Source organism: Camellia sinensis, chromosome 2 (assembly GCF_055761805.1).
Source record: "Camellia sinensis isolate YWXY chromosome 2, ASM5576180v1, whole genome shotgun sequence".
In the NCBI taxonomy this organism is placed as follows: Eukaryota; Viridiplantae; Streptophyta; class Magnoliopsida; order Ericales; family Theaceae; genus Camellia; species Camellia sinensis.
Genome location: NC_138962.1, coordinates 32,809,765 through 32,823,587, shown reverse-complemented (window position 1 = coordinate 32,823,587; position 13,823 = coordinate 32,809,765). Strand labels below are relative to the sequence as shown.

The 13,823-nt window shown below is 32.5% G+C and overlaps 1 long non-coding RNA gene across 3 annotated transcripts; it reads right to left on the bottom strand.

Annotated features, from left to right (window-relative positions):
• Positions 1-4,642: 4,642 nt before the first annotated feature.
• LOC114261168 (uncharacterized) lies at positions 4,643-11,107 on the bottom strand. 3 transcript variants are annotated; one of them, XR_014350479.1, is made up of 7 exons: positions 10,965-11,107; positions 9,758-9,843; positions 9,351-9,440; positions 8,547-8,671; positions 6,295-6,356; positions 5,676-6,197; positions 4,643-4,824 (listed from the first exon to the last, which is right to left on the bottom strand). It is a non-coding gene; the product is annotated as an uncharacterized LOC114261168 (long non-coding RNA). The 3 variants fall into 3 exon arrangements; XR_003628868.2 differs by lacking the exon at positions 6,295-6,356 and having other exon boundaries at positions 5,676-5,854; XR_003628866.2 differs by lacking the exons at positions 4,643-4,824; positions 6,295-6,356 and having other exon boundaries at positions 5,894-6,197.
• Between the last annotated feature and the right edge of the window lie 2,716 nt (positions 11,108-13,823).

Sequence of the window (13,823 nt, the reverse complement as noted above, 5' to 3'; positions counted from 1 at the left end):
ATACTCATATTATTTTTTCACTTACAATTATCAAATTAACTATAAAAAAAAAAGACAATCAACTTAACAAACATAATTTTTTTAGGCATGTTAAATAACCAAAAAGTTTAAAAGCCAACTAAAATAGTAGCCAACTTTTTAAACGAGATCAAAATGTCACATTCAAATCATAATCATTTCGCTTTTATCTCTCTCACAATCATCAAATTAATTGCAAAAAAATAAAAAATAAAATCAATTATTATCTCAAATGTAATTTTTTTAACCAAATTAAAATAATCAAAAAAATTAAAAATTTAACTAAAATAACCTATTTCTAAACCGGGCTACATTATGATTTTTTTTTTAATACTCATTGTGTTTTCAAATAGTCGGCTGGTTCATCTTCACCTGCTCTACTCATGCAACTTTTTTTTATTGGAAGGTTTCTCTCCGGTCCATATCAAACTGGAGAGAATTATTGGACATTTGTGGACTCACTATAGAACTTGTATTAATGATTCAGACAATTCATTGTAGTTCTTGTTGAGTTCTTTTATTTTTATAAAAATTACATTGATTAAATATTAATAGTTAATTGATTAGATCATATTTTTATTAATGGTAAATATAATTTTAAAAATAAATTATTAACACAAATGTGATCTAATCACATGACTATCGATATCCGATCAATATAATTTTTTATATAAATAAAATACTCAACTAATCCAACACATTTAATAATTCTTATTATCAATATGACTTCATGATAAGTTGACAAAGGCTAAACAGCACTCTCTAATTGGGAATTAGAGAGAACTAGTCTGTTTTTTTTTTTTTTTATAAGGATTAATGATATGCTATAATATAATTTTATTTTTTAATATTCATTGGGTCACTTTCAAGTAAGAGTCAGCTCATAATTTTAAAATTTTAATCACTTTACTTGTTTCTACTTTTCAAAAAGTACTTTTTAAGAAATTTTACTTTCTTATTTTTTATGTTTTTTGTTTTTATTGAATTTTTTAAATATTTTAAGTTTTTTTTTTACTTTTTAGACACACCTCACATAAATACACCTAAAAAGTAAAAAATTATAAAAAAAATCTTTTCAAAAATTCACTAAATATCAAAAATACAAAAAAAATAAGAATTCAATACATTTTTTGTATTTTTATGTATTTATTAATTTTTTAAAATATTTTTCACAATTTTTTTTACTTTTTAGATACATCTAAATAAGGTGCATCTAAAAAAGTAAAAAAAAAAATGTTTAAAATTTAAAAAATATTCACTAAAAACAAAAAAATACGAAAACCAAAAAAGTTAATTTTCAAAAAATTTAATCCAGAAAACTCAAACCAAACACACTGAATTGTATTTAAGATCTTTATATTATTGTCAATTTTATTTTTAATTTTGATAATTAACTATTTATACTTTAAGTGAAGCTATAATATCATTTAATATTTTTATCAAAATCCCATCCTTATATTTTCATTAAAAAAATTTTTTGATTCATTCACTGTTAATTTTTATAGGAACATTTATTTATAAATCTCTTTTCACTTATAGCAAATTTTATAGGAACATTCTCTTTTCACTTATTTTATTTAGTTCAAATTAGAGCAAATTTTAATATCAACAATGATTCATCCCACTAAAAACATCACCACTAATATCACTAATGCATTAAAAAAGTAAAAAAAAAAAAAAAATACAACTCCAAAACTAAAACATCACATCATTAATGACGGGCCAATCATTTTTCTTTTAATATATTAGATGAAAGAAATATTGTAAAAACAAGTCAAACCATCTTTGGTAATGATCAATACTTGTTTGGCAATGATCAATAATTGAAACGGTTTGATCGGGCCGGCACATGAAAATGTTGTCGTACAATTGCAATTATTGCACTACAAAACTCAAACTTAACTTGGAGCCGACATTTAAAAAACAATATTAAAAGAAAAATATATTAGACCATCTCTAACGTTGTATCAGATTAAGTATCAGATTTAAATTTGATAAAAAAAATCATTTTTTTTTCTTTCTAATGGTTTCACCAAACTGATATTAAATTGATAACGGAGCAAAAGTTTCACCAAACTAAGTATCTCGATGAGATTTTACCATTTCACCATGCGTTTACGTTGGATGTGGGTCCCATTGGTCAACCGGCCAGACGTCTAGCCGATTGACCCACCGGTCGACCGACGCATACATAGCTGCTTCAATCTGTTTCAATTTTTGGTTTGCAATTTTTGGTTGGCCTGCAAACTGCTTCAAATAGGTAGGCTCCTTTTGTGGCACTACGAATAAATTGAAAGTTGATATAAATTTAAATTTCTATCAAAATGTAACATGAAAAAGTTACATTGTATATACATATAAATGTTGAGTTGAGAAGTAGCCGTTTTACACCAGCAATTCCAATAACTTATTGTTGGTGTAACAAAGTATTTTAAAAATTTACCGTTGCTGTTGTGCTCTATAAAATATACCAATATTTTAATTTCACTATATCATTAATTTCTATTTTGTTTGTGAGCTTCAATGTATATTATCTGTTTGTCAGATTCAATTTCTTTGTGAGCTGCAGTTTGATAATAGCATTACAATTTTTATAGAGTGAATATTATCCGTTTCTTATGTTCAATTTCTTTGAGTTTCAGTTTGATAATATTAGTATAATTTTTATTTTCTCTTTGAGCTTCAGCGTATATTATCTGATATTGAGGTTTAGTGTATCATTACAATATATTTCACTGTCTGCGTTAGATATTGTATCCTACTATATTTGCTTCAAACTATAGAAAATTTTGAAATGTTTGAGGAATCACAAACTTCAGAACACAACACTGATATTAATTTTATGTCGGAAACTTCACGAGAGCACAACACTGATATTAATTTTATTTCGGAAATTTCTCGTGTTTCTCGTGGTAAAGCGTTCACAATTATAAGAGAGAAAACTTTATGTAGATCTTGGTTGGCAATCTCTCAAGATCGCATTACTGGTAATAGTCAGACCATGGCAATATTTTGGGAACGAGTACTCGTTTATTTTAGTTCACAATTGAGTAGTGAATCAAATCGAAACCGTATTGACCTTGTGTGATCTAACACATTTAAGTCATTATATGATCCAGGCATTCCAAAAAATGCATGTCAAATCCATAAATCATAAGAAGCTACTGCTTCAAGAATGATGGTTGAATTTTTTTGATAGTCTACGTATTGACTTTGCCATGCCTTTCGATAATTTTTTCACTCCCAATGCATGCAATCTAAACTTCTCAACATACCCGAAAACCCCCGAACCTCCCCAATAGCAAGTAATCTAGCAATATCGGTTGATGTTTGAGAGATCTCAAGTATTCTAGTTCAAAGATTTCAATTATTGAATTACAAAAATGTTACAAACTTTGAATTGCAGTGTTTTCCCTAATACGTATATAATCATCAACTGCATCTGCTGCCACTCCATATGACAATATTCTCATTGCTGAAGTCATATTTTGTGGGGGAGACAATCCAAGAATATGAGCTGCATCTTGTTTTTAAACAAATCGGACCTTTTGCGACGGTCTCAAACGTCACAAAAGGTCCACATACCGTCGCAGAAGACTTTTTGCGACGAAATAGTGACGGGAAATGGGGAGTGGCGGAAGGGGACGTGACAAAAAGTATTTGCGACAGTTACAAACTGTCACTTTCTTGTAGCGACGGTTAATTAATAGTTTTTGCGACGATTTAACCTGACACAAAAAAGGAAAAAAAAAACTTCACTTTTAGTGACGATGTTGGTTGCCGTCGTCAAAACTTTTTTAGCAACGATATTTAATGTCGTGAAAAGTATTATTAGCAACGGCCTAAAATGTCACAAAAAAAATAAAATAAAATTAATATCATATTTATGACAGTTTAAACCGTCACTAAAAATTTGAACTAATATGCATGTGCAATAGGTTAACCCGTCGCTAATAAAATGTAAGGAAATGATGATTACTTCAGCGACGGTTTATTATTGTCGCAATAAAATTATTTTCATAAAATCAATATATATTTTATTAATTATTTCCCTGTACAAATTATTAATATTTTCTAAAATAAAACACATCTACATTCACATTCACATTCACAAAATCATACCAAGAATAATATATATGTACCCTGTAACAATTGTCAACAAAATATTCTTTACAAAAATATATAAAACATCCTCTAACAATACTAATGCTTGGTTATCATTTTTCAAAAACACTTTTCAAAAAATTCTACTTTCTTATTTTCCGTATTTTTTTTGTTTTTACTGAATTTTTTAAATATTTTAAGCAATTTTTTTAATTTTTAGACATACCTAACATAAATATACCTAAACAGTAAAAAAAATTTGAAAAAAATCTTTTAAAAATTCACTAAATACCAAAAATATAAAAAATACAAAAATTCAGTACATTTTTTTTATATTTTTATGTATTTATTAATTTTTAAAAATATTTTTTCACAAATTTTTTATTTTTTAGATACATCTAAGTAAGGTGCATCTAAAAAAGTAACAAAAAAAAAATTAAAAATTTAAAAAATATTCACTAAAAACAAAAAAATACGAAAACAAAAAAACTCAATTTTTAAAAAACTTAATTCAAAAAACTCAAATCAAACACACAGAATAATTTTTTATATTCAAGAACTCAAATTTTTGTATTTAAAACAAACAAAAATATCGACAATACAAATAAAACAAAACATATATATTATAACTTGTTTTGATATCAACAGTAAGTTCCAATATCGATATGAGAAGATATCATCACGTATTCAAAAAGATTGAATCTGCAAAAAGAAGCCAAAAAAAATAAAAATAAAAACAAAAATCATCATTTACAACATAATTAAGGGAAACTTCTATTTGTTTCAAGCTCCGTTTGTTTTGATGTAAAATAATTTACAGTAAATATAATTCCATGTAAAATAATTTACATTTATTTTGTTTTTCAATGTTTGGCTGTAACTCTAAAAACATTTTTTTTCCAAACAGCAACATTTTTATCCTATGTTTGTTACATCCTCCCACCCAATAGTCCTCTTTATCTACATCTAGCAGAACTCTAACCATTTTCCCTTAGGCTCATGACACGCTTCTATTTCACCCTATCTGTCTCACATAGTTTCGGCTGTAAGAAGATTTCGATTTGGAAGTCGGAAAATAACTATTGATTTGGAATCTAAGTTATTTTCAGCCATTTGATGCAAATATTTGGTAGTGTGGATACCTATTTATAGGAAAGAAAATTGATCTCAAGTACCTCAAGGTTTTAGCTCTCAATGAAGTTTTTTCGAATGAAACCCTCACCATTGCTTATAGAAGTATTTCGGAGTTTGTTAATTTATATCGCCAAAACACTGGTGAACAACTAAAATCACATTGATCCATGGTAATTGATGTCAAAAAAACATAAAATCCAAACCAGAGAATATATCAGGGACTACCAAACTCGTCAATATGAATCCTTAAAAGTAGAAAATATAAGTAAAAAGTAAAAGCAAAATACCTAAAAGTGACTCAACAAATGCATAAACCAGATTTACTCATGCAATTGATATTTACAGGACCAAGGACAAGATAGAAAAATCAATTGTAACCATCTAAAATTTACAATTATCAAAGCACCAAAAGAACTAACCTGGATGCAGGGATTCTGAAAATCATCCATAGCTACAGCCAACACTACTAAAAACCGAACCATTGATGGATAAATGGAGTCAAGGAACTAAACAGAAAGGCAGCAACTAACAATCTATGAAAATGATATGCTTCCAATTAAATCTCATTTACTCACCACTACACAGCATTCAACTCCACCTGCATTTCAGAACCTAGAATTTTAATAAGAACAAAAAATATTTTAAAAAAATTATAAAAATAGAAATACAATATATATACACGTGTTGTACATTCCCTAGAATACTAACTCCCGTAACAAAATTGAAAAGGAAAAACAGCGTTAACGGCGGCTGGTAGAAAGCTCTCAATTCCCAGACCATAATGAGTATAGAAAGCAAAATTTTACAAAAAAAATAAATAAATTCAAAGATGGTAAATAAGATAAACAGCCTCTAATGTGATCAAAGCAAAAATTAGAAAAAAGCAAAAAACTAAAGATGGCACTGAGAAGAATTGGAGATTGGTCAGCATCATAACTACCCTGTAAAACCATAAAAAATATGCTTTAGTACAAGTATCCATCAATCAAAAAAGAAACATATATATATATATATAATACTTCTAAACCATTCAATTACAATGTCTGTGGAAGAAGACCATAAATAAATTAGATGGGCATTTGTCAATCAACATGAGAATCCTGCAATATGTGAGAAGAAAGACAGTGAGAATGCTCAATTTTATTTACAAACTCAAAGTATAGCATTAGAAAAATATAACATAATCATTGGCTGTCATTGTGAAAAATATAGCATTAGAAAACCAAAATGCAGAACTCCTCAATGCACTAATTATCAAAAGCGGTATAACAACAGGGTAACTCATTTGTTTGAAGAACCTGGTGCAATTAAAAGTCAGTCTAAACAGTTAAATGGGCTGACAGAGTCCCTACAGTATATTATTTTATGAGAATAAAGAAGTATAAGAAACAAGCTTATCATAGAAATAACATCAAAGTAGGATACTGATCTCAGCTAGGCTTTAAAAAAAAATTCCTGGCCCTATCCCATTGGAAGAGGCATGGTGTCACGAGTTGCCTTGCAAGGCTAACTCCGTGACGTTTCGCTCGCGGTGGTGTGGCCATTTGAGTGCCCAAGAGTGGCCGTTGGAAGTGCCTCAACATGGCTTAACATTGGCCCCAAGCAGCCCAAGGCATGCGGGCCACTAGCAGCAGCAGCAGAAGCACACGGCCAGCAACAGTAGCAGCTAGCAACACTAGCCAATAGTGCAAATTTTTGGTGTGTTGTTTGGGCATCCAAATGAAGGAGTTTCGAGTTGAAATTTTTACTGGAAAGAGGTCTTAGGGGAAGTGTTTTCCCGACCAAGTTTTATGATTTTTCTCAACTTGTGAAATTTATGAAAAATCATTATGACTCCTCGGACATATTGATGTTTCCTCATGCTAGAGGGCTAATTGCTTAACAAGCATATATAAGGGGGCAAGGTGTGCTACGTACCTACCTCCCCGCCCAAACTGGGCTTCAAGTGAGCAACCTTGGGGCAACTCAAGGGCGGGCTTTAGGCATCCAGAGGGGTGTCTAGAGTCTCCACGTGGGTTTGGGAGCCCTGTGGACGGTGCAATAATGTAGGCACTGCGCGTGCCTCCCGAGGGAGAGGTTCACTATGTTGTTTCCATTATGCCACGCAATATGGCATCTTTGGGACTCGTTTTGGACCGAATGAGCTATCGAGGCAACACTAAAGGCCTCGTGTACAAACTCAAGTGCTTGGTTTGGGTTCAATCTTGCACGAAGGGATCTCGTGGCTTAAGCTAAGCGGTTGGAAGGCGACGCGGCATATGTGGGCTATCGAATGAAGGCATCAAGCTATGCATTGACTAAGTCCATTGAGGGACTACATTATGCTACAAGCAAGCTATGGATTGAGATGTTGCCTTACTCATGCTACACGTTGGTGCAACGCTAAGGTGCGCAATGGCCTTAAGCGGAATCTAACACACGTGTAGGCACGAAAAATACGTCGTGGGCAAGAGATTGACCCTCGGTGGCTTGCGGGCTTCGCATGACCAAGTGGCCATCCAATATGCATCTATTGAGGCATGCTTGACCCCACGACACTTCGAGATGCTGTTAAAGACCCAACATGCAATGTTGGCTTATTGGCTAAGTCGAAGGCCTTCGTTAACACATTGTTGTGTGGCTAGGCACCTTGGTAACATAAACCTAAGTTAGACGAGCACCTTGCTTGAGGTAAGCTTGGTGCCATGAAGCGACTTATGCCGTGCTTGGTGCACTTGAGGCGTTAGGCCTACTTGTGGCATCCGGATGAAGACGGAGCTTCCTTGTGAAGTTATTTTGCTTGACAAAGCATTGGGCCCTAATGTTCAAACGGGTGAGACCATCAACACTCGATTTGTCAATAAGCTATGGCGGGGTTAAACTTGGTGGAGTTTGAGCGCCACACGGGTGAAAAATTGATCTGCTGCGCCTCTAAAGGAGTTGGCCCGTGACACATGGCCAAGAAACAAGTCCAGCAGCTATTGCCATACAAAAGTGAGAGGGAATATCATTGATAATTAAGTTCCATTAAATGCAATACAAAATCCACGAAAATATAACTTAAAGCTTATGCATCCATAAGCTGCAATATTGACCATATATAATAAGCATGTGTCACAGAGTGATGCCTCATCAAATGCTTCAATAGCATATACGCAAGAAAGTGACTATGTACAAAACAGGCACAATCATCATAAACAAAGTAGTTATGGTGAAATAAGGCTTTTCAACAAACAAAACAAATACATCATTCAATCCTAGGTATGGGAAAAACCATCATGTAGTTTCATCACATCAAGTGCATTATTTACCTGGCCAACCATCGCTGTCTCTGCTTCAAAATATTCATCGGTAGATATATATACCTTGGTTAGAATGATGTCAAGAAGCTCCATACCTGCTTTAGAGTTGGAAATCTCAGTTTGATGACTGGAATCTATTCAATAAAAACAATGAAATCAGATGGCTTAGTCATAATAATAAAGCAAAAGCAAAACAATAATATCAATTAAATCGTTGTGATAAAGGTCAAAGAACAAGGAGCAAAACCTGATACAAAAATCAACATAGAAAAAGGCTGTTAAACAATTTATTCAAGTGATAACAAGTGAAATTTATAAGAAGCATGTATCCTCTAAATCGAATCAAATCAAAAACAAAACAAACATAAATCTGATTTATCAAAGAATGACTTGTGGAATTGAAATTGAAATGACTGAATTATTGATTTTTTATTTATTTAAGTGCTATGGAGCTGGGCTGGTCGGTCCAAATTATCTCTGATGGTAAAGGTTGAGAATTCTCAAAAATGGGTAGACAAATAAGAAAGTTACTCTTCTATCATTTGAGCCAAAATACTTTATAATAAATAAAACAAATCCTTATTCCATTAGTTGACAGCACTTTCTTTTGCCTCCCTTCAATAAATTATAAAGATACTCCGCCCAATATATAGCTTCAATTTGTTTATTCAAGTAATCTGATCTGTAACTTTTTTACTCTATAGTGGAAAATTGTAAATAACATAAGGGAACATTTAGGGAAAGAGTACTATATATCAATAAAATTATTCACCTTCGCTACAGCATTAAGAAAAGTTGCATCTTGAAGATTACCTGTTTCAACCTGTTAAGAAAATACCACAGCTTAAGTGAACGCAGAGTTGGCAGCTCTGAATCATGATGTTTAGCATCCCTATTTCTCTCCTGAAATAAAAAGAATGAGATAGTTGTGGTCACCACTAGATATAGAAGCAAAGAAAATGTTATCAACATAATTATACATCAAAAAAAGGATGCTGACCACCTAAAGATTCTAATCAAGAAAATAGGAAGCCACAAGAGTAATAACATGAAAGTGATACAGCATGTTGTGTAAGAATGCAAAATATATCCACTATTACCCAAATTGCTCCAAAATTCAAGTCTCAAAAATGCAAACCAATCGTTTATTGTACATAGAAATAAGCACATAAGTAACCAGATCATTAGTGGTAAGGCTGCTGCCATTGTTGGGAACAAACCTCCAAGCTAGTGTCGCCGCCAGCTTTGCTGATGATTTGAGATCTTTAGATCTGCCTCCAAAACACAATCAAAAGAATACAGCCTCCTGCAAAACACCATCAAATTTTGGGACCCCAAAAAAAAAAAAAACAAACAAACAAACAAACAAACAAACAAATTTGTGCTTACCAATTTGTCCATAAATCAACACCAATTGAATTAAAATCACTTCAAAACAAACAAACCTCAATACATTCCTTAAAAGAATGTGAATCAATCCAAACACACATGAATAGCTTCAGATCAAATCTAAATTACAAGCATACCAAGAATGTCACAAGCAACTGATGTAAACCACCTCAAAACAACTTCTTACCGGACTCATCTACACTAATTATGATAATTCAACACCATTAAAACCCAACTAGAAGCGCAATGTAGTGCCCTGATTGAATTTATGCAATAAAAACAAAAACCCAATAAATTCCTAAGGGATTCAATAGAATTCCTCAGAATTAGCTTAGCAAAACAGTAGATCAACATGTATTGATATCAAAGCTCCACTTCTACTCAAATTCAATAGAACTTGAAAGGCTACAAATGAGAAATTGAGCTAGCAAAGGCACAAGTAGTAGTGACTTAACATCAGAATCAATGAGAAATCATAACATTTTAGATACTCAAGGAGAACAGGATCCGAAGAGAAAACGAAAGAAATGTATGAATTTGTTTAATTAACTTTTGAGACGATTGAAGACAGAATGAAGTTGAATAGACTGTGTGAAAACAATCTACAATAAATGTAGAGACAGAGGGAGAGATAGGGGAGATCCAAGACCTACTTCCCAATAGATGTAGAGAAAGAGTAGAGAGAATGAGAGAGAGAGAGAGTGTGTGTGTGTATAGACAATCACTCAATGTAAAGCAATTTAAGATGAGCCACAATGGCAGAAAGCTCAAGATTAGGCTGGTTTGTTAGCAGATCCTGTTCTATCCGTACTTACTATGCCGATGTAAATAGAGCATCCCTTCCCCTCCCTTCCCACCAAAATCAATTTAACAAAGGTGGAAAATCATCTTCACCTTTTAGACGGTACAATGATTTTGCCATAACACTAATGTCCAAAACAGAAGGGCTCAAACACAATCCTAAACCCTGGGCGCGAGAGAGAAGACTGATATATTAGGGGAAGGAGAGGAGAAGAAAGGAGATAAGAGGAGGGTTACCTAGATGCCGGAGATTTGCCTATGCCAGTGTTGTTGTCGTTGCGAGAGAGAGAGAGAGTGAAGGGTGGGCATGAGAGAGACACAGTGAAATTAGGGCTGGGCTCAAGAGAGAACTGAAATATTACGGACGGGCGCTTAGGGAGAGGAGAGGAGGGTTACCTGGATGCCGGAGATTTTCCAGTACCTTTTTTGGCGACAGTCTGTCACCGTCGCAAAAAAATGATTTCCCGACGAATTTTTTTACCGCCGCAAAAGCCTATTTTTTGCGACCATTTTAAACCGTCACAAAAAGTTCCATGTCTAAAGCTCCCTTTTTCTAGTAGTGTATGGATTGTGTGCTTCGATGGCATTCAAAATTCGCAGATACAAAGGACGACGCATTCGAAAACGTCTCCGAAATGTTGTAGGTGAATAAACTGGATTTTTCGCAAATCAGCAAACAATCGCTCATAACCCTTCCTTCTATCGTGACGTATGTACTTATGGCCTACAATAGAACCACCTCTTTTCTTTGATCCACCAATTGATTTCAAAATCTGAATCATACTAGCATTATTCATCTCATAAGCCTCCAAAGTATGACCATTTTTTCATCATCAGACTCATAATCAGAGGATGAGAAAGAAGAAGAGGATGAAAATGAAATGAACACCATGGAATTTAAGATACTCATTATGCTCTACTTTCAGTTATGGTGCCTTTCAGATATAACGTACCACTTGTCTGGTATATGGTACATGGATAATGTGTTTATATCAGGTTTTGGAAGGAAATCATTATTGGAGGCAACAAAAAATGAAAAATATGTAATGGAGGAAAAAAAAAAATAAGAAACAAATTGGGAACAGAAAGGGAGGGGAAAAAAAAATTTGGGTTGGCTATCCCGGTCGACCGGCCAGTCGTCCCACCGGACATCCCTTTTGTTTTGATGCACGCTACAATGGAACAGTTGGAGCTGCTCGTATCAGATTGAGAAAATTACCTTTTTTTGCTCAGATTTGGTGAAATTTTACTGAACCGTTGGAGAAACTCTTACATAATGCTTGTCAAAACTAGCATTTAACAAGTGTTTACAAAATTATTTTTTTAATAATAACATTTTTTTGGGTAAATTACAAATACACCCCTTGAGATTTGTTTAAAATACAGATTGTCTCATATAGTTTAAAAAATTACAAATACCTCTTTATTAGTATTTTTTATTTAACATAATTAATTAAAAAAATAAAATTCATAATTGCTCTCCTATACAATAATAAAATTATCTAAATTATTAATTGAAATATATTTCTAACATCATTAAAAGCTGTTAATTGACTTGATGATTTATTAATAAAATGGGCGATTTATTATGAAATTAGAAATCTTAGGGGGTGGAATGTAATTTCCAAAACCACAGAGGACGATTCGTATTTTAATCAAATCTCAAGAGATGTATTTTTAATTTATCCTTTCTTTTACTCTTCTCGTGGTGTCATCAAACTTACAAAAATATTTTCATTTAAAATTTAGGGAAAAAAAAATTTAGAGCAATTTTTTTTTTTTTTTTTAGGATAGCAAAATTAGAGCAAAATTATAAAATTTTGACAGGATGGTACGCCAAAATTTAATTTAAGAATAATCCTTCGTAGCTCGAATCTCTCTTTCCCAAATCCCCCAACTATCCAAAATGACGTCGTTTTGGGCATTTTTTTTTTTTCCTCCTTATGTCTAAAACAGAGAGAGCAGAGAGGAGAGAAAAGAGAAGAAGAGGAAGAGGAAGAGGAAGAGAAAGAGAAAGAGGGGAAGAGGGAATAGAGAGAGAGAGAGGGTCAATCACCGCCGCCTCCGCCTCCGATCGCCGCAGTGTGTTTCATGTTGATTTTTCAGATCTGTATATATGTGTGTGTGTATTTCATGGATTTGTGGGTTTGATTTGTTTCATGGATTTGGGTTGATTTGTTTCATGGATCGTGGGTTTGATTTGTTTCGTGGATTTGGGTTTGATTTGTTTCATGAATTTGGCTTCGATTTTCATTCAAGATTTGGCTTTGATTTTCTAGATTTGGCTTTTTCTCTATCTCTTTCCTCTCATCTGCTTCTTTCTTCTTCTTCCTTTTGCTTCTTTTTTCTTCTTGCTACTTCTGCGAGTCAAAGAAGAAGAAAAGAAAGGGAAAAGAACAAAAAAATTCAAAACAACGAAACGACGTCATTTTGAATTCGGAACAAATTCGAGCTCGGAAATTTCGAGCTACGTAGCATAACTGTTAATTTAATTTAATTTTAATATTGTTATTTTAACATTTAAAATTTAGTAAAAAAATTAGAGCAAAATTGTTAAACCACAAAAGTTGATAGTATGGTAAGTTAAAATTTAATTTTAACTTTGTTATTTTAACTTATGCTTTTAATCTCCAAATAAAATTATACATCTCACCCCCTCAAAAAAAAAATTATTTAGTGGTCTTGAAATATTATTTCACGCCATTCAAGAAATGACACTTACTTAGTTACCTCTTAAACGACAATGAGTTTTTAATTAATAAAATTCAAATTAAGATATCATCACTGCTTGCCCTAAAAGCACCAAATAATTTTCTCTGTTGAAGTGTTCATCAAGGATCGTGACACTTTGACTCCTTAATATAATAATTAAGAAATGAGTAAAATCTTTAAAATTTCACTTCTAAATTTATCTTGAGTGAGATTAAACAAGCTGTTTTGTTAGGAAGGTATATTTTCCCTCTTTTAAAGTTCTTAGTGCTAAATTACCTGAGAACAAACTTATTTCATATTGTTAGTGTACTTGATTTACCGAATATTTATTTCACTAGGCTTCCGCCTACAGTGAACTATTAACGATCGCATCCCGTACATATT